Here is a 21,625-nt window from a genome sequence, read left to right as displayed (position 1 = left end):
GAAGTATATCTGAGTAGTGAGTACCAGCCTTTTCTCATCCTACCCAACCATTTCAAGTTACAGTCATCCACTAGAATCTCTCTAGGCAGACTTTCCTCTTTGGGTGATGACAGGGCTCAATATGACTGCTGCTGGCAAGGATAGATTGTACAAAACAGCAGAAGAGTATTATGTTGCAGTAGGCCTAGTTGTATGACTGGATTATTTGAACAGCCAAGACTTTGACACCAATCAGGACCGCAGCATAGTCATGATATCTTGTAATCGCAGGTTAAGCAATGTTTACTAGTTAGCTTGTTAACACAAACAAGCTAAGCAGTTGAAAGCCAACCCTGGGCCAGTGGCAGATGGCACGCTGTGTAGAAAACTCTCAAGTTAATCTGCAATGACAGGCTAGCAGCCAGGTAGCCTAGTGGTTAAGAGCGTTGGAGGGTTAGTGTAGTGTTTTAACCCTGGTTCTGTTTCTCTCCAGGTGGGTACAGTCACTGGTTCGAATTGAACTCTTTGCAAGTCTTGAATTAGCATTTGCGTTGCTCTTAGCATGGCTATTTCTCAGCAGTACTTATTCATTGCCGTATCGAAGCCACCTGGGAGTTTAGCGCCAACATAGCCCATCCATTTCTTCTTTATTCAACCAGTCACCTGGCTCTACATTTAACATAACCCTACCTATTTATTCTCAAAGCCCTTGCGAAACGTTAATACTGTAGCTAGTGCCAAACTGAGCATCTCTATTCCCCCAACAGAGGTCATTCACACCACATAGGCCCCTCAAGCAATCCCTGGCCACTACAAGCCATATTAGGTTAGATCATCTGTGTGGAAGCAGCAGTTGACAACTAAACACATTGTAATCTAGCACGGCGGAGCCCAGAAACACTCATACTATTCAGACAGTTCGCACTGAGGTTGGTTTTCCAAGGGGCTGAGGTAGGACAAACATGATGTATGTATAACAGGCAGCAGTGGTTGTCACTTCTGTTTGTTTCTCTATCTGTCCCATCACATTAGAGCTCAACTCCAAGCCCTGGTAGTGGCTGTGTAAGCACGCTGTTAAGGAGAAGTGCTGTTTGCTCACCATTTCCAAACTTGCCTCAAATACTGACATGTATTATTTGTGTGTCTCTCTGTTATGCCTGGAGCCAAACCTCCACAGCAAAGGGAGTGCCTCTGGATTCTGGCAACTAGCTAAAAATACAGTGGTTGCCCAAGTGACAATGTTGAATGCTTGGGAATGTTTATGTCACAAACCAATGCCCTGCACCACACAGAGGACTTTGTTTCTGGGCTGAGTAAAAATAACAGTTTCCCTGAAGTTGTGTACATACTGTACATCGAACATGAATTCTTGCAGAAAAATGGTGTTCTTGCATAGGCTAATCCAAACCAGGTGACTGGTTTTAACAGAACATGTACACTAGTTTCACTCATACCAAATCAAGAATAGTATTTGACTGCTTCTCTGCCTCAATATAAAATCAACTAGTATTTCCCCCCTAAACGATTTACCATGACACCCACGGAGATAAACAACAACAAGCCAGACATGGCAAGCTGATAGTTCACTTGTCAAGTGCGTAATTAAGAGTTAGCGTTTGGCCAGCTCGGCTGATTGTGTCTGGGAAGTGCTAACACCAGCTCAGTCTAGTTCCTCTGTTAATGGCTGGAGGGGCTGCTGAGTGGGCTGCTGAGCAACAGCATTTCAGAGTGGATGCTGAAAGCGTGAGATGGGGAGAAGAGAGAGAGCAAGAGAAAGGGAGACAGAGAGAGAAAGGGCAAGCGATATAGAGACAGAAAGAGAGAGGCTGTCACATGGATCGGTGAGATAATTTCCCATTGATTGCTGGTCTGTTTGGGGGCTGCTGTAGAGAGGTTTATTACCCACACACTACAGCCGGGGAGGTCCAGTAATAGGTGGAGTGTGTCTGCAGAGGGCTAGCGCTACATCATCAAGCCTGTAAAATACACCCCTATTTGAGCGCACACACACGTTATGTTCTTCTATCCTCATGGGGACCTCAAATTCATTTCCATTTAAATCATATTTTCCTTAAATCTTAACCCAAACTCCCAACCCTGTTTACTCTAATTGTAACCCTGAACCTAAGCTTAATATAGCCTTTTTCCTTATGGACAGACTATCCAGTTGATATGTGGCCACACTCCAAACTACTATTCTGACCCTATACTATACACACACTGTTCTCATTACAGCCCGATGGGAAGGAGCCCAATACGTTTCTGATAAACATTCACATCCAGCCTCAGAACCCAAGAGATGGAGCCAAGAGGTCTGTCTGTATACTACTACCCTGTAACGGAGGACCATTGACAACCGCACCAATTAAATACAATGGCCTTGAGATGATCATAAACACTGAAAGGCAACACTTCACTGTCGATTGAGGGATAATGGAATAATTCTAGGCGTAAACAAGGAATAATGAATATCCGATATGCCAATCAATGAATCAGCTAGGGAGCTCTTTGTATTCATACCTTGTATTGGAGAATGATAATCCCCATTCACTAAGGTGATTTATGATTGCTATGCAAATATAACCAAAGCTTGATACACTCAGACTACAGGCAATTACTCCACACCAACAGAGGATTGTGATGAGGACGAGGAGAGAAAAAGCATACAAATACATAATTATATTTCTGTATTTAACCTTTATTTAACTAGGCAAGTCAGTTAAGAACAAATTCTTATTTACAATGATGGCCTATTAAAGAATAGTCTATATTCTAATGTTGCTTGGGAATACAACAGGGCATGAGAATACCCAGGATATAAATCTATGTGTAGATAGGGCCTAAAGCCAAGGCATGGGGATGACACTATGGCATCCATCTTGTTTCTGGTTTTTCCAATAGAGCTCGTACTCAGTGAGCCTCAAGAGAATCCCTACATGCCAGACCTAGACTACATCTCCTGGCTCTACACTGACTACTGCAGCCAAGTGGATGTGTACACATCATTCAGCAGGAGGGAGGGGAAAAGAAAGAAACCTGCCTGGATTCTCATCCCGGTGTTAGTCACACCTAATTTACATTCTCTTCCAGCCCTGGCTGGTAGATTTACAAGTGGAGGTTGTACTGCTGTGTGAGTCGACTTGCAGGCAGGCAGCTTCCCCTTGGAGGATCTCTCCCTCTTCCCTCTCTCTCTCTATTCTCCCCCTCAAGCTGTTTTCACAGACACCGAGGGGCTGAAATGGCTGAGTGATTTCTACTGCTGCTGTTGCTGCAGCGCTGCTTTAGTCAGGCACACAACAGGCTAGGCTAACCGGACCGGCAGCCTGAGTCTGGCAGTTAAGGAAGGGAAGGGCAAATGACAGAGCGTGGGTAGCTAGCGACTCCGAGGCAGGGTGACAGCGTGTTTACGCCGCTGTCCCAAATAGGGGCTGACGCTCCGTCGATCACACCTGCTGCCACGCACCTTGCCCAGGGAGTGGGTGGTGGGTTCAGGTGGGTTGGAAGGAGGGGAAGTGAGACAATAATGAGATAGAGAGGAAGTGCTTTGTGGAATCCTATTTAACAATTCTCCTGGAGGTTTACCCTGCTACATGGGGGAGCTAAAGCCAATGGAAGTGAATGAGCCGAAATGGAGGGAATCAGTCTGGCTGCCATGTCTGGCGTCCATGTTTCTTCTATGACTTCATCATCGTATTAATCCTGCTTCACAGCATCTCTTTCCAGGAGATTGGCCAGAAAAATAGCAGAACAACTCTTATGAAGACACCATGTTCAAATTAGTTGGTTTAAATAATCAAGAAGCGTTTCAGAAATCTACTCCTGGATATTTGGCCACTTCCAGAATGGACAGAATGCCCAGAATGGACATGTTTAAGGGGGAAAGAGGGAGAGCGAAAAGGAGGGAGAGAAGGAGGGAGCACATTCTGGTCTAATAACTCTATAACCTACTCACATAACATTGACTGGAGGTTTTCCAGTGAAAAATCTCCCAGTGACAAGGGTCACCCATACTAATGTGCTCCAACCGAGGGAAACAGATTCCTCCTGTGTACATGAGTAATTCCAGTAAGGAGCCAGCTCCCCAGTGGTCATCAATCATCCTGGGCTCTTACAGTGAGAGCCAGAGTGACTGGTGCAGCAGCGATGCAGTGTGTTAGATACAGTGGGATCGCGCTTGCGCTAATGCTGAATCACCACCGACCTGGTGTGACGTGAACACCCCCAAGGCAATGCTGCTGCAGCGAGGGCAAGCGTCCAGAAGACACTTCATTCGTTTTGCATTAGCTTCGATCATGGCACTCTCGTTAACGCAAAGTGCCGTGGCTAAAATCTCCATGTCTCCTCAGGTAGTCAAATGCCTCAGAAACATTGGCCCGGCTATAAAAATCAGCAAATCAGCTAAACTGCTGAGGGGGCAACACAAATTCATCTTTGTATTATTTCAATCATAATAAGACATTGATATAACTTGAGTGGCATATCACAATGCCTGTATTAAAGTTGTAAGAATGACACACTGCCCCATCATGGTGGATCAGGACGCTGTGTTTACATTCAACCTTCTAATGGTAAGTGACATAATCATTTCAGAATGAATTAAAATAAGTCAAATATTCAATCAAGATTCTTGTATTTTTCTCTGCGTGTTAATAAACCGGTCATAAGAAGTGTCAGTGGTGAAGTCCTGCAGGGACAGCGCTTTCTTCTGATGTATATTTCTCATCTCTGTACACCACTGCAAATACAGAGAGCCCAAAGAAACAACATGACAGGCTTTAGAGATACATGTGTGTTTACGCTGCGTTTCTAGACAGAGACTTCGTTCCCCTGCAGCCCCAATGTCAAAGGGACAGAATATCAACAGGAGCTTCTTTCCAACAGCCACTGAGGGACTCTGAAAAAGTGAATACTGCTGGTTATTAAAACAGGTTCCTATAAAGAAGCCTGTTGACTGCACACATCTAATTACAATGGAAATGTGGCGTGGGCTTTGAATGGATCACTGGGGATAGACATTGGCATTTAGATGATGTTATGTCGGGACTAGATTACTGATGACACAGTATTTTGGGGAGATAGTCTTATCACCAAAGCCTCTGAAATAAGCTAATTGTATCTCGGCATTGGCGGTAATGGGCTGTCATTGTTCTATCATTGGGGATTTGGAGGGGTTACACACACACACACACACATTTACAAACACACACCGACCTTCAGAACGCTTGTGTGTGTGTGTGTGTGTGTGTGTGTGTGTGTGTGTGTGTGTGTGTGTGTGTAGACCTATTCTCTTGCCTATACATCACAGTTTCTTTTGAGAGAAACAATCAATTCCTTTATCAGGGGCATAGGTCAAGAACAGAACAGTCAAGACCAAACAGAGAGTCTCAGAGCGAGAGACAGAGAGAGAGTCTCAGAGCGAGAGACAGAGAGAGAGTCTCAGAGCGAGAGACAGAGAGAGAGTCTCAGAGCGAGAGACAGAGAGAGAGTCTCAGAGCGAGAGACAGAGAGAGAGTCTCAGAGCGAGAGACAGAGAGAGAGTCTCAGAGCGAGAGACAGAGAGAGAGTCTCAGAGCGAGAGACAGAGAGAGAGTCTCAGAGCGAGAGACAGAGAGAGAGTCTCAGAGCGAGAGACAGAGAGAGAGTCTCAGAGCGAGAGACAGAGAGAGAGTCTCAGAGCGAGAGACAGAGAGAGAGTCTCAGAGCGAGAGACAGAGAGAGAGTCTCAGAGCGAGAGACAGAGAGAGAGTCTCAGAGCGAGAGACAGAGAGAGAGTCTCAGAGCGAGAGACAGAGAGAGAGTCTCAGAGCGAGAGACAGAGAGAGAGTCTCAGAGCGAGAGACAGAGAGAGAGTCTCAGAGCGAGAGACAGAGAGAGAGTCTCAGAGCGAGAGACAGAGAGAGAGTCTCAGAGCGAGAGACAGAGAGAGAGTCTCAGAGCGAGAGACAGAGAGAGAGTCTCAGAGCGAGAGACAGAGAGAGAGTCTCAGAGCGAGAGACAGAGAGAGAGTCTCAGAGCGAGAGACAGAGAGAGAGTCTCAGAGCGAGAGACAGAGAGAGAGTCTCAGAGCGAGAGACAGAGAGAGAGTCTCAGAGCGAGAGACAGAGAGAGAGTCTCAGAGCGAGAGACAGAGAGAGAGTCTCAGAGCGAGAGACAGAGAGAGAGTCTCAGAGCGAGAGACAGAGAGAGAGTCTCAGAGCGAGAGACAGAGAGAGAGTCTCAGAGCGAGAGACAGAGAGAGAGTCTCAGAGCGAGAGACAGAGAGAGAGTCTCAGAGCGAGAGACAGAGTCTCAGAGCGAGAGACAGAGTCTCAGAGCGAGAGACAGAGTCTCAGAGCGAGAGACAGAGTCTCAGAGCGAGAGACAGAGTCTCAGAGCGAGAGACAGAGTCTCAGAGCGAGAGACAGAGAGTCTCAGAGCGAGAGACAGAGAGAGTCTCAGAGCGAGAGACAGAGAGAGTCTCAGAGCGAGAGACAGAGAGAGTCTCAGAGCGAGAGACAGAGAGAGTCTCAGAGCGAGAGACAGAGAGAGTCTCAGAGCGAGAGACAGAGAGTCTCAGAGCGAGAGACAGAGAGTCTCAGAGCGAGAGACAGAGAGTCTCAGAGCGAGAGACAGAGAGAGTCTCAGAGCGAGAGACAGAGAGAGTCTCAGAGCGAGAGACAGAGAGAGTCTCAGAGCGAGAGACAGAGAGAGTCTCAGAGCGAGAGACAGAGAGAGTCTCAGAGCGAGAGACAGAGAGAGTCTCAGAGCGAGAGACAGAGAGTCTCAGAGCGAGAGACAGAGAGAGTCTCAGAGCGAGAGACAGAGAGAGTCTCAGAGCGAGAGACAGAGAGAGTCTCAGAGCGAGAGACAGAGAGTCTCAGAGCGAGAGACAGAGAGAGTCTCAGAGCGAGAGACAGAGAGAGTCTCAGAGCGAGAGACAGAGAGAGTCTCAGAGCGAGAGACAGAAAGAGACTCAGGGAGAGATACACACTCAGAGACCCAGAGAAAGACACTCAGAGAGACTCAGAGAGACCCAGAGAAAGACACTCAGAGAGACCCAGAGAAAGACACTCAGAGAGACCCAGAGAGACCCAGAGAAAGACACTCAGAGAGACTCAGAGAGACCCAGAGAAAGACACTCAGAGAGACCCAGAGAAAGACACTCAGAGAGACCCAGAGAAAGACACTCAGAGAGACCCAGAGAAAAACACTCAGAGAGACTCAGAGAGAGTATGAGAGAGAGTGACTCAGAGAGCAAGAGAGAGAAAGAGAAGAGAGATAGGGAGAGGGGTAGAGAGAGAGAGTGACTCAGAGAGCAAGAGAGAGAAGGGGAGAGAGTCTCAGAGAGAAAGAGAAGAGAGATAGGGAGAGGGGTAGAGAGAGCAGAGGGGGAATACGTTTATGCTGATCTAGTGCTCTGCATTCTGAGGAGGCTGCATTTGCATATCAGTGCAGCGGAGCAGAGGGAGAAATGTGTCAGCGTTGACAGCAAGCTGAATATCTTAAACCTTCACTGACACCCCTGCAGGCGCTCTCTCAGGCTCCCTCTGATACACACACACACTACAGACATCAGGTGGGAGGATTGCTGTGTTCCCACGTGACTGTGTACAGTAGCGTTTGTTTAACGGTCAGCTCAAGTGCAAGGCTCATCTCTGGGGAAAAGCCCCAGTGAAGTGCCTCCATGCACACGGAGAAATCTCTGTGTGTGTGTGTGTGTGTGTGTGTGTGTGTGAGAAACTGAGAGAGTAAGCTAGAGACATAACAAGAGAAACATTATGTAGTCATGATCTAAATCCCTACAGTAGCTTATTTCCCTCTATAGCTTGGTTTATAAATATAACATGACTTTTTACCTACATGGGGATGAATATTTGGGTTGCTCCACTACCACAACAAAACTATTAATAGATATATACACTGTTGTCATGACATGCACACATGGCTTTAAAAGGACCAATGGCGAGGAGAAAGAGGAGCAATGCTTTGTATCCAACACCAGCCACAGTTCATGTTAACTCAGCAACCATCCTCCATACAGTGCCTCTGTGTTCCCACTCTGGTGAGAGTACTGTAGGAGCACTACACTGCTAGCTAAACAATGTCCAATATCTAAGCATCTTATCTATTGAATCCCATTATATTCATCTGACTGCCATTTCTCAAATGACTCTCTTACAGGTCTCACATGGTTTGTTACCCATTTGAGCTATGAAAACTTTGGTAATTGAAATGTCCGTCAAAAGACGTTGGCCTCGCTTGCTGACGATTTACGCGCATGCGACTGCCGATTGATAAATGAGGCCCATTGTGTTGGCGAGATGTTGTTGGTGCCAAAGAATGTCAACTTAAAGTAGACTAGAGAACATGTATTGTTGTTTTTGAATTGTGACAGTTATAAGCAGACACGGGGGAATGTGTTTTCTGACAGAATATCCTGGGGTGTGACTATCTCCTCTGAGCGGTCTAATATGACGTCAGAGACTGATGACGAACGAGCTGTGTTTTAGAGCAGCCATCAACGCTTTCTCTGAGCCTCGTCAACGGCTTAAAAAAAACACTTCTGACATAATTTAATACCCATATTTCTGACTAGAAATGACAGGATTTTCTTCTGACAAGTCTTTTACAGTACAGTAGCTCGCCATTTTTAAAGGAGTCAAAGGTATTTGTGAATGTGACATTACTGCTAACAGGAAGATCAAGGGGTCTGGTTAAGTAGTCCATTTAGCCCAAGGTTATGTTAGCCCAAGGTTACGATGCAGTCTCCAGGGGCTGCACTCCCCATGTCTGTCTTCAGAGTGGGGAGTGCAGTGTTGATGGGCCTGCCAATCTCCATTCAGGCTACTGATTGGTGGGAGAGGGCAGTGTGTGTAAAGGGGGGGAGGAAGTGGTTAACACCGCGGCCAGGCTCCTTGGCATGCTGGAGGCACGATGACATTGATCTGCCGGGCCCTTTCCATCGCTCTCCATGAAGAGGTAACTGGATTGTTAATAAAAATGGAAATTGAGCCATGCTGCTATCACTCTCTCACACACACACACACACACACACACACACACACACACACACACGCGCTCTGTACCAGCAGCTAGCGTCTCACCTTCCTCACCCCTACCTCCCACAGAGCTGTCCTGGTGACATTTAAACGACTGGAACAATTCAAAGCCTACCACCTCCCTATGTCCTCCCCTAGATACTACTACATTCCTCTGTTCCTCAGGCAGCAAACTAACACATCAAATGCCTGCATGGCTATGAAATGGATAAGGAGAGGTGGGGGGGAGGAGAAGAGGAAACCGACAGGGGGTAATAAAGCCCCTTCTGATTAACGGTTTGCTGTTATGTTTCCTATTGAAACACTTAAGAGGGTTAACAATTAAATGCAGGCTTTGGTGGGGGGCGGCTAATTATGGAAAACGTGTCACAACACACAACTAGCGCCCTCATATTCCTGTTTGGCAAAGCATTACTTCCTGTTACACAAATCAGTAGGAACTGAAGCCGTAGGAATTCTTTCTTGGCAAACAAAATGACCTTTTCAGATCGTGCTATTTCAAAACGTTTTCCCCCCTACTTAACGTGATACTGGTAACCTCATCACACTGGCCATCACCCCAAGAAATGGGAGCAGCAGAGGCGAGCGGTCGGACTGAGGACCCTTCATTTTTAAAAAGCGAGCGGCGTAATACTAAATCAATCTGACCCACCCCACCGGCCAGCTCCCCGTCGCTATTCCTTAGCAACAACGCAGACTTACCCACCGGCCAGCTCCCCGCAGCTATTCCTTAGCAACAGAGCAGACTTACCCACCGGCCAGCCCCACCTTCTCCTAAAAGAAATCAATAGCTGCTGATGGCGGGTGGGTATCTAAAATGGTCCAAATGTTCAGAATGTTATTTTATGGAGCTCTTTGGGCTAACAGCAGGTCTGAGCCAGAGATTGATTAGTTCTACTGGACACAGTGTGACCTCCAAAAGATAAGAAGCAATTATGGCTCTCTGAGAGGCTTTTCCAGCAGCGGTGCTTCAGCACTGCCAATGGGCCATGGTTTTAAATGGATAATTAACGTTGTGTATTGTATCACTGGCTTCTCTGTGTGACAGCTCTGCTTGACACTCGTGTGTGTGTGTGTGTGTGTGTGTGTGTGTGTGTGTACTGCCTACATGATGGAAGCCCCATTCTTCATCACTGATACATTGCTAATAAGACCAGAGGAGTCAATGTCTGAATATCTACATGGTCCAATTTCAGAGCTCGTTACACTTTCATTACTTTGTACACGTCAGAGGGGTGTATAAACATTACAGCATGGAGCTCCTTCAAATACAATAATGGAATATGGTTTATTATAAACTGCTTCTAGCCCTGAATGCTGATTGGCTGACAGCCATGGTATATCAGACCGTATACCACAGGTATGACAAAACATGTATTTCTACTGCTCTAATTACGTTGGTAACCAGTTTATAATAGCTTTTAAATAACTATAATGTAAGATTTAATTAAGCAATAAGGCACCTCGGGGGTTTGTGGTATATGGCCAATATACTACGGCTAAGGACCGTGTCCAGGCACTCCGCGGTGTGTCGTGGTTAAGAACAGCCCTTAGCCGTGGTATATTGGCCATATACCACACCCCCTCGTGCCTTATTGCTTAATTAAATCTTACATTCTAACAGTGATCGATTGTGTCAGAGATCAACCTGCCAGGCACAGAAAGTTATGCCTCTGTTATTCAGTGAGTGGACCACAGTACGGGCAGAACATCTCTACCAGAACCACCTGTGTATAATGCATAGTGAATTAATTTATAGTACATGCATGAGAAGTGCATGAGTCGTGCATGAGAAGACTGGCTCCTTTGAACAGCCCTTATGCTACAGATGCATTCAGAATGAATCACATAGATGCATTAGGCATTAAAAACATACTATCATAAAAGGCCCTTATGAAAGCCTGAATAAATGCGTCAATGGTGTCATGACGTTGGGCTGGGGGTAGGTTTATGACAGTCATAAATACCTCTTTCCCCCTTTTTCCCTCTCCCTACTATACTGATGTGACATAAGAAAACCCTTTGGTTAACATAGAGATTCTGGGAACATCAGAAGTTGGGGGGAAATGAACTATATTCTGGTAATCCGACCAACTGAACATATGCGGTGGTACTTAAGGTATATTATGTCAGTTCGGTTGCCCTCTGACACATTCTCATCAATGATAGAATGACATAAACTCTACTGTGGAAAGTCTAAACGTCAGAGGTATCGGATTGACATGGAATTGTTGTTTAATTCAAATGCTTGAATATGAAATTATTTGTGAAGAGATTAAATGTAATTTTAGCTTCCAAATGAGAGATTTGGGTTTTCATAAGTTTGGGCCTCTGCTCAACCAGTGGCCCGCCCCAGTGAAGAGACATGGGTAATAAACTTTTCAGACACACCCCTCTCCCTCCACTATATAAAGCCATTGACAAAAATATAACTTTCTGTTCCGAGGAGATGAGGGTGACGATCCCATGTCAGAATGGTTCAGATAATAACTACAGAACTAAGCCAACATCAGCATGAACTTTGGTTGTGAATGGTATGAACTTTGAACTCGTATTCACTACAGAAGTGATACCTCCTAGCCGTTGAGTTAGCAACAGCTGCTACAAACGCAGGTTAGGAAGGACAGTCAGAGTATCCCGTCTACTACACAACGACGTTACTACAACGTATCCAGTGACCACCAGAGACATTCTTCAAAGGACAGAGGACTCGGTTTGGCAACACGGTCTTCCATCTACCACCAACCTACTGAAGCGCAGCTCAGAATAAATATTTATTGCATTTTCCTTTTCGAAATGGCCGGTAATTTAGAATGCATAAGATACTGTATTTACGATAGCACAGCTTCGCCTCTGTTCCAGTCTCCCGCTCTTTCACTAAAACCCAGCCCTCTTTCCTTTGTGTAACAAGCTGTCATATCTGTTCCGCCCGCTAGGGACGTTTTCCTTTATGACGACAATTTGTAATCAAGTTATGATTTAATTGTGTATGTGTGATTCTGTGTAATTAGTTAGGTATTTAGTAAATAAATAATTAAACCCAATTTTGTATTGCTGATTCAACTTGTTAGCCAGGATTCTTGCAGATAACCAAGAATTTACAACTTTCAGAATATGAGACTGAAGTAAGATGACGATTGATGTTGACTGCTAATTGATGTAAAATATTGCAAAATCTTTAAGAGTTTATTCGGAAGATAACGGCTCTATAAATATTATTTTGTGGTGCCTGACTCTCTAGTTAATTACATGTGCCTGATTAGCTCAATCAGGTGATATTAATTACAGAGAAAGTATTTTATAGAATAGCATGTCATAGCAATTAATCCGGCATAGCCAAAGACACGACAATGGTTATAATGCATAAGACTCAAATAAAAAAAATTGCATGTGGCTCTAAAAACCTGAGCACGGTGCTCTGTAGCTCAGTTAGTAGAACACGGTCGTCTGTAGCTCAGTTAGTAGAGCACGGTCCTCTGTAGCTCAGTTAGTAGAGCACGGTCCTCTGTAGCTCAGTTAGTAGAGCACGGTGCTCTGTAGCTCAGTTAGTAGAGCACGGTGCTCTGTAGCTCAGTTAGTAGAGCACGGTCCTCTGTAGCTCAGTTAGTAGAGCACGGTCCTCTGTAGCTCAGTTAGTAGAGCACGGTCCTCTGTAGCTCAGTTAGTAGAGCACGGTCCTCTGTAGCTCAGTTAGCAGAGCACGGTCCTCTGTAGCTCAGTTAGTAGAACACGGTCCTCTGTAGCTCAGCTAGTAGAACACGGTCCTCTGTAGCTCAGTTAGTAGAACACGGTACTCTGTAGCTCAGTTAGTAGAGCACGGTCCTCTGTAGCTCAGTTAGTAGAACACGGTCCTCTGTAGCTCAGTTAGTAGAACACGGTCCTCTGTAGCTCAGTTAGTAGAACACGGTCCTCTGTAGCTCAGTTAGTAGAACACGGTCCTCTGTAGCTCAGTTAGTAGAGCACGGTCCTCTGTAGCTCAGTTAGTAGAGCACGGTCCTCTGTAGCTCAGTTAGTAGAGCACGGTGCTCTGTAGCTCAGCTAGTAGAGCACGGTCCTCTGTAGCTCAGCTAGTAGAGCACGGTCATCTGTAGCTCAGTTAGTAGAACACGGTCCTCTGTAGCTCAGTTAGCAGAGCACGGTCCTCTGTAGCTCAGTTAGCAGAGCACGGTCCTCTGTAGCTCAGTTAGCAGAGGACGGTCCTCTGTAGCTCAGTTAGTAGAACCTGGTCCTCTGTAGCTCAGTTAGTAGAACCTGGTCCTCTGTAGCTCAGTTAGTAGAGGACGGTCCTCTGTAGCTCAGTTAGTAGAGCACGGTCCTCTGTAGCTCAGTTAGTAGAACCTGGTCCTCTGTAGCTCAGTTAGTAGAGGACGGTCCTCTGTAGCTCAGTTAGTAGAGGACGGTCCTCTGTAGCTCAGTTAGTAGAGCACGGTCCTCTGTAGCTCAGTTAGCAGAGGACGGTCCTCTGTAGCTCAGTTAGTAGAGGACGGTCCTCTGTAGCTCAGTTAGTAGAACCTGGTCCTCTGTAGCTCAGTTAGTAGAGGACGGTCCTCTGTAGCTCAGTTAGTAGAGCACGGTCCTCTGTAGCTCAGTTAGTAGAACCTGGTCCTCTGTAGCTCAGTTAGTAGAGGACGGTCCTCTGTAGCTCAGTTAGTAGAGCACGGTCCTCTGTAGCTCAGTTAGTAGAACATGGCGATTGCAACGCCAGGATAGTGGGTTTGATTCCCGGGAACACCTGTATGTAAAGGATGCACGCATGACTAAGTGGCATTGGATAAAAGTGTCTACTAAACGTCATATAATATTATATTCTGGTTGGAGAGTCGGGGGAGAGAGCTTCCTGGTGCAGGAGAGGGGCTTGTCTGTTCACCAGGGGTTCCATAGGCTCCCATGTAAAATAGGTCAACCCTGCTCCTCCAGAGCTTAACGAGCAGCCAGAGGAATTAAGACGGCGTGCTCCATAATTATGAAGAGTGAGGTTGGTGTGGGCTGATTGGGGAACATTTTAAATGTAGAGCCTAGCTGAAGACCAAATTCCAAAACAATATAAAAAGGACTGTCAGCATCAGTAGCATTTTGTAGCGACATCATTTTACAGTCATTACAGTCAGGTTATTTGCAAGCCTGGGGGCGTTAAGTAGCTCATTTAGCCCACTGTAAGAGAGGCTCAGCTGCGACTGACACTTGCGTACATAGTGTTCCGGAAGCTCAGTTGCTCTTAGGTGGTGTGTGAAGAAGAATAAACCGGTGACGCAAGGCAGAGGACAGCCAACACAGTTAGCTAGGTAGCAACGTAAAACTTCAGAGGGCAACCCCAAGGGACCTGCCTGTCACATGTCAGAAACGTTTAGTGTGTGGCACGTGGTACTGTATATGGTCTATAAAAAGAAGCCGACATCCGTCTACAAACACGGACTTTGCAGGCTAACATTATGTGGTGAAAAAGCATGTAAGGAAGTATCATGCAGCAGGAGGAAACAGATGGGAGGTACTGTATCGCCGTGACAATTTCAGTTGGTTGGTTAATTGTTTTTGCTTGATGCAGCAAAAACAGGCTGAGGCAGAACATATGCTTGAGAGCTAACTGGTTCGCTCCATAAGCCTGCTTAATCAACGTTGACCCCAAGGTCAATCTGCTGTTACTTGTCTACTCAGCTGGTTCTGGACTGGTTTTGGTTTGAAGCAAATAGTCGGATTGTGTACTTTATCTTCCGTAAGCCAATTACTGTCTTTAAACAAGTCATACTGGGGGGACACAAACGTCAGCTTACCATAGTACTACAGTAGGGCTGGGAACATACCAATATCGTGATACTCCTTAGTATCGTGGCAAGCAAACAAAACCCAAAGCGGATTTAAGTTATTTCGAAAAACAGCCATAATGTTGAAAACAAACATCATTATGTTGCCAGAGTCACATTTATTTATGTTCCAAGCTATAGCACAATATTTTACATACAGCATGTTTTTAAAGGACCAAAGAGGTTGATCTTCTTCGTGTTTTAGTTTTTGCCATGGAAACAATATAGCGTTACTAGTATCGTTCCGGCCCTACATAATAGAAGGCAATATGTTAATGCATTAACTACTTGACAAGATGCAACCAACATACAGCCAATGACCAAATCACTCAATATGAACATTAGCCTAAACATTCCGTGCCCAAGCACTAAATAAGTGCCGGTGGGATCATGTGCCTGGTGTCTGACATGGAAGATTCTCAAACATCGGTTTGAAGTGATGATCCACCAATTTGCGTTTTTAAAACTTGAAATATTAAAATATATCTAACCCTGCACTTACCTTCTCCTATTAGCGCTGGCTTTGCTGATAACTACATTATTGAGGGAAAATGTACCTGATATGATATGTGATGTGTGGTTGTCTCACCTAGCTATCTTCAGATCAATGCAGCAACTGTAAGTTGCTCTGGACAAGAACGTCTGCTAAATGACTCAAATGTAAATATCAAACATAAAATGTCATAACCCTAAAGATAATTGATTACTAAAAACAAATGATGGATTTATAAAGAATAGAGCCAATTTATAATGTGAAAGAACATTTTTCTTAATATCGTTTAATATTAGGGATGTGACGATACCAGTGTCGCCAAAAAAAATCTATGGGAAAACACGAAGCAGATCAAACTCTTCGGTCCTTTAAAAACCTGCTGTATGTAAAATATTGTGAGCTACAGATGGAAAATAAATACATGTGACTCTGGATGACATCATAATGATGTTTGTTTTCAACATTAGGACTGTTTTCCTAAAGAAGTTAAATCCGCTTTGTGTTTTGTTTCCTTGCCATGATACTAACAGGCATCGTGATACTGGTATAGTCCCGGCCGTAATAAATATGTCTGCTGAAAAGTCAAGGAGGAGGAATCCAGTAACGAGTGAGATGAATGTTCATGGCACAGAGGAAATGCATGCCATTAATAATAAAACATAGACTGCAGGATTATTAGAATCCCCCAGCCACCTTTCCAAATAAACCATTTATTGAAACATTAAGAGTGGTCTTCAGTCTTCTCAGCCGACTTCAAATACAAAAGTGTGGGCTATAACTCTGTGAGGAATTTGAAGCAGATTCCAAAGCCACAACTATTTTGAGTTCACCAGAGACATCTTATATAACCACTTCCACCTGTTTTACATCCACTTTTCCCCAGAACAAATATCCCTTTTTGACAATTGAAATTCAATGGATACATTCATTATTAGATTGTTCCAGCTTCCTCTATTACTTTAAATTCCTTGACTTTTAACAAAGTTCATACAACGGAAATACTCTGAACTCTTATGACTCATCTCTCTTTATTACTGCCATTTGTCTTTAAAACTCACCTTGCCTTCTCTAAAATTCCTCTGTCTTCAGTTCTCTCTCTAATCTATTACCATGTACTGTACACCAGTCTTGGTAGCACTCTAACGTTGGAAGAACACACTGCAACCAAGAAAGCCAATGACTGTTTCTTTACATTGGACTAGGAAATAGTTGCACACGGTATGATTTGCAGGTTATCTACACCCTTAGAAAAAAGGGTTTGAAAGGGGTTCCCGAGGCTGTCCTCATAGGAGAACCCTTTTTGATTGCAGGTAGAACACTCTTTGGTTCCAGGCAGAACCATTTTGGGTTCTATGTCCAACACTCTGTGGAGAGGGTTCTACATGGAATCCAGAAGTATTCTACCTCAAAGGGTTATATCTGGAAACAAAATGGGTTCTTAAAAGGGTTCTCCTATGAGGACAGCCGAATAACCCTTTTTGGTTCTAGATAGCACCTTTTTTTCTTAGAGTGTAGCAAATAGCCTGCTTCAGAAAGCTAGCTCTTGTCTACAAGTCACATCAACGGAGGTTTATGTGTTAGTTATTGTAGGGTAAGCAAACAAATTCACACAGTCTGCAGCTTTTTAAAGACCCCCCAGAATGATCTTTCTTCATGTATTCACAGATCTTACCCGACAGTATGGGTGAAAGCAAGTATCTCTCCATGTAGCTTTCACCATTCCTATAATGTTGGATCAGTGATTGCTTCAAGGAAGGCAGGAAGAAAGGAAGCACGTACCAGATCACTTGCGGTAAGTAACAGTTACAATTGTTAGACGTTGGCTGCATAGCTAATTGCTAGCTTAAAGCTAAAATCCTTAATTGAAACAATAACAAAGCGTGCTCTGTACCCCTTGTTTTTTCTAAAAAGCTAAGGGATGGGGCTGGAGAAATGTAACCACTCTCAAATTAATAGACAGAGCTATGGATGCAAGGACTGACCATCCATGATACCAAATGTATAGTTTTAACCATGTTTTGAGGCTGTACATTGTTCGTTTGCATTTACAAACATTGGCGTAAAACAAGTTTATAAATTGGATTATGATGGGGGTAAGACAGTTGAACTAAGCTCATGAAGCATTTACTGTAAAAGTTATATCATTCATTTATATCATTCATTTATAAGTCCAAAAGTGGATGTAGCAACTAAGGATTCTAGCTTTAAAAGAGGTTAGCATAGCCATAAAGTGAGGAAAGGGGTGTTGTTTCTAAGATTTATATTAAGTTGCACCCCCACCACACCTCAGCCCAACTCAGGATGCATGGCACAAAGACAGCTTGCTGGCCCAACGTGGAGGGGGGTGTGGGTGGGTGGAGCCAGACGAGGGATTATCCTGCTCAGGTCCCTGATCCTGGGCTAAATTGGTTAGAACAGACATTAGCGGAGATAACATGTTGGTCAGAACAATGCAACAACCAGCCTAACCCCACAAGTGTAAAGTAAAACTAAAGAGTCTTTAGGGCTAAATTTGATATATTGGTTGATATGACAACCAGCCTAAAACCACAAGTGTAAAGTAGAAGTAAAGAGTATTTAGGGCTAAATTTGCTATATTGGTTGATATGACAACTAGCCTAAAACCACAAGTGTAAAGTAGAAGTAAAGAGTATTTAGGGCTAAATTTGCTATATTGGTTGATATGACAACTAGCCTAAAACCACAAGTGTAAAGTAGAAGTAAAGAGTCTTTAGGGCTAAAGTTGCTATATTAGTTTATATGATGAAACTTGTGACAAGTTGTGCTACTTAATAATATAATAATAATAATAATAATGGAATAATCTGGGGGGGAAAAATGGATGCTTATAGTAGTATAATATGTTCTTTAGCAGACGCTTTTCTCCAGAGCAACTTACAGTCATGCATGCATACATCTGTACATATGGGTGGCCCCAGCGGGAATCCAACTCAAGACCATTGGCATGGTAAGTGCCATGCTCCACCGACTGAGACAGCATATGTATGCATTTCCATATAATTAAAAAAGAAGTGGGTGACAGACCACAAGCAAAAGGAAGACTTGAATAAATTCTTCCCATTGGCAAAACAGTGAAGCTAATAACATAACGTTGAAGCTAAACACCTGCAGTGAGTCTAGCTGACATCATGCCATTTTAAGTCTCTCTCCATAGATCTATGAAGTCATTTGTAACAGATGTAGCTTACTACCTGGGGCCAACTTTGCTCACAGTTACGCATTAATCAGTTTACTTAGTCGTTGCTTTAGCTCTTGTCACGGCATTCTTTTCATTGGCCTTAGCTGTGGCGAGCTAAACAACAGGAACTACTTAGCGAAAGCTGCCTGCAGGTGGAACTGGTTTGAAATAGAGCCACAGCGTCTTTGACATCTCCCTCCCTCATCGCTGACTCAGTGGAGAACCCCTCTGGGTTCTCACATTTTGTTCTGACAAGTCAAGACGAAGGAGATTATTTTCAGATGCACAGGCTGGTGAGCTGTACATCTCTGCAATGTGAACTGTCAAAATGGAGGGAAAAGATGTGATATTTCCCAGTGATTACGGTCTCGATCTGCGGCTATATCTCTGGTGTGAAAAACTGAGTGGGATACTAAACTGGGACATGAGATCTGTTGGAAGACACACAACCCAGTCGAGATTCAGAGGAAAGCTTTGCTGGTTCCAGTTAATTAGCGATAGGGAATGCCAGAAACATTGGCCTAATTGCTGGGGGCTTATAATAATAATTAGATGCTTATATTTTTTCTATTTCACACATGTACATATACACGCAGGTGTGAAATGGAAATGTGTTTTTGTGCATATGCCAACTCCCCCCCCGAGACACTCTTGAAGAATGGGGTCATGGCCAGGGTCTGCCATTATCAACGGCGACCCTGGCGCTCGGGGATTCGAACTAGCAACCTTTCGGTTACTGATCCAACGCTCTAACTGCTAGGCTACCTGCCGCCCTTACAAATGGAATTCCAAACCTATCCAAGAGCTTGGACAGATCAGCACATCTCCTAGACTACAAGAGAGAGTTATGGCTAGTTGCTGGGCATGTGCTCACAGTGAGAGTGGGCAAAGTGCAGCAGTGCTAGCAAGCATGATGCAGAGAGACAACATAAGCCATTGAGGTAAACACAGATGGACAGGCAAAACCTATGCCTTCAACAAAAACCCAGAACAAGTTGTTTACCTCTTCAAGGTAGTTTGAACCCTTGAACTGTTTTTAAGTGCTAGTCTTGAGAAAGTATGCGCTTTCTTCAATTACTGGTCGTCCTTTTGCAGGTCTCATGGGTTGTAGTAGTGAAGAACGGTGCTGAAGTGAACACACTGACCTCAAGCATAACAGCATGTAGCGCTTTAGCTTTATTGAGGAGAATCGCTGGTGTTTGAACTGTTTTTATTATCATATCACCATCTTCTCAGCTTCCCTCGCCACAAACCGCTGCTCACTTCTGTGCCTCATTAGCATTGAAAATAACGCCTTGAGCGGAAACAGCAACGAGGAAATGGGACAGAATTTTTAAAATTACGTAAGAATTAAGGCGGAGGGTGTGACAGAGTGCAGCTACAGGAAGGTGAGCGATAGCGAGGAAGGAACACATGCCTCTTCTGCATTAACCAGTAAATTGGCATTCTCAGAGAATGTCCCCTGTTCAAATGAGAGAAGGTGTGCAAAGTGCACTGGGGGAGTCACATGTCAGCCGCATGGAGATTAGGCGGCTAAGTGCACATTACAGCAGGGTAATGGAGTCGGTGAAACACTAATGAAACACTATGGAGGAGGAGGATGAGGGGGAGATGGGGAAGGAGGGAGCTCGCGAGACGAAAGCTTCAGCTTAACAGGGGCTGACCTCACGGTCAGGACTGCCCCTGGCCTCCAGGTGTTTGTGTTGAAAGGCCAGGGAATTAGGCTAATGGCTAATAACAGCCAGCTAGGCTAGTCTCTCAAAATGGCCACTTCACTTGTACCATCATTGACCTTGTTCAAAGGAGGTGCCAATTTTCAATTGCTGTGGAGATTATATAAACAAAAAAATTGTATTTTGACATGATTGTGGCCTCTGTGTTGCTATTTACCATAACTTTGTTTCTTTAGCTAATCAGTGGGAGATGGGTCATCACAGAGCCAATATGTGGTTTATTCATTTCAAAAGGGCCTCTAAGACGACTCAGCTTGAGCAAAAAACACCAGCCAGAAAACAGTTACTCGTCCTGTAAATGCCAGCAAATGTCAGACATTTTTCTCGGGTGCGCACATTAATATAATTGAGGTTGACACATTATGAGACAGGAGTCCTCTGAGTCAGTCTGGGAGATTACTGCTGATGGAAAGCTGGTCTGGAGTTTGGAGCGTCTGCCTGTGCAAGCTAAATGTGGATGGGCGGTGTGGGGGAGTGTGGGCTTGACTCCTCGTACGCTCCAGTACCATGGCTGCTCTACTCTCCTCTCTTGGGGGGCAAACACAAGGGGCCCTGTAGTGGGCTAATGCAATATTCATGGTGGGCATGGGGAGAGCAGAACACTGCCGAGTACTGAGGAGACCTTCCAACCGCTATCAGGAAGCAGCTGCTTCTCTCCGAATGTGGCCTCTGTTCTCCACCATAGCATTCTCTCTCGTAAATTTTTTATCACAGCTTAAAAAGGCTGTCTTGGCAGAGGCTGGTGGCAGTGAGTCAAGGGCCCTTGCCTCTGGTAACAAAGTAGGAAATAGTCTACATTTTAAGAGAGACCAAGCTAAACATACAGACGGGAGATGGGGAAAACACACAGCAGAGTAAGACCAATATCACTATCGACTCGCTATGGTCATTACTTCTTCATTGGAATTTCAACTCTTTCATCTCACACTTTTCATTGCGACTGTCGGAGGAAATTAGGATCAAATTAAAATAAAGAATGATTTTTTTGCTGCGGGTTATTTTTCAGAGCCAAAGCTGCTGGCCCTTGCCCACATCCATAGGAAACCCCATATAGGGCCCCGTGGAGAGGAGGTAGAAAATACGTCACTCACAGGAATAGAGTGTCATAACGGTGTGGTATGGTGTCGTAAGGGATGTCTTTACCATGCCCTCCAGGGCTAGGGGTTCAACCATGTGGTCGAGGGGGAAGGGTTTGTCAGCAGAACTCTGGTTCTCTCTGCATTATTTATGTTCGGTCCTCAGGTGGTCCGTCTCACTGTTATAATGAGGACTGGAGTCATGGTCTGTTTGGAGTCACGGGGAACTGTCGACTGAGCGCGTTCCTGGATCACTGCTCAACCACACAGGGCATACACAGCTCACTGTTTGCATAGTCTTCTCTTGGA

General features: G+C 44.7%; 1 protein-coding gene across 1 annotated transcript in view; it reads right to left on the bottom strand.

The window, feature by feature from the left end:
* trip4 (thyroid hormone receptor interactor 4) overlaps nucleotides 1–21,625 on the bottom strand; it is a 68,579-nt gene that overhangs the window by 1,342 nt on the left and 45,612 nt on the right. The window lies entirely within an intron of this gene.

Source organism: Salvelinus alpinus, chromosome 5 (genome assembly GCF_045679555.1).
Source record: "Salvelinus alpinus chromosome 5, SLU_Salpinus.1, whole genome shotgun sequence".
NCBI lineage: Eukaryota > Metazoa > Chordata > Actinopteri > Salmoniformes > Salmonidae > Salvelinus > Salvelinus alpinus.
Note: the sequence above shows the minus strand (reverse complement) of the source record. Positions and strands in the feature narration are given on the sequence as shown.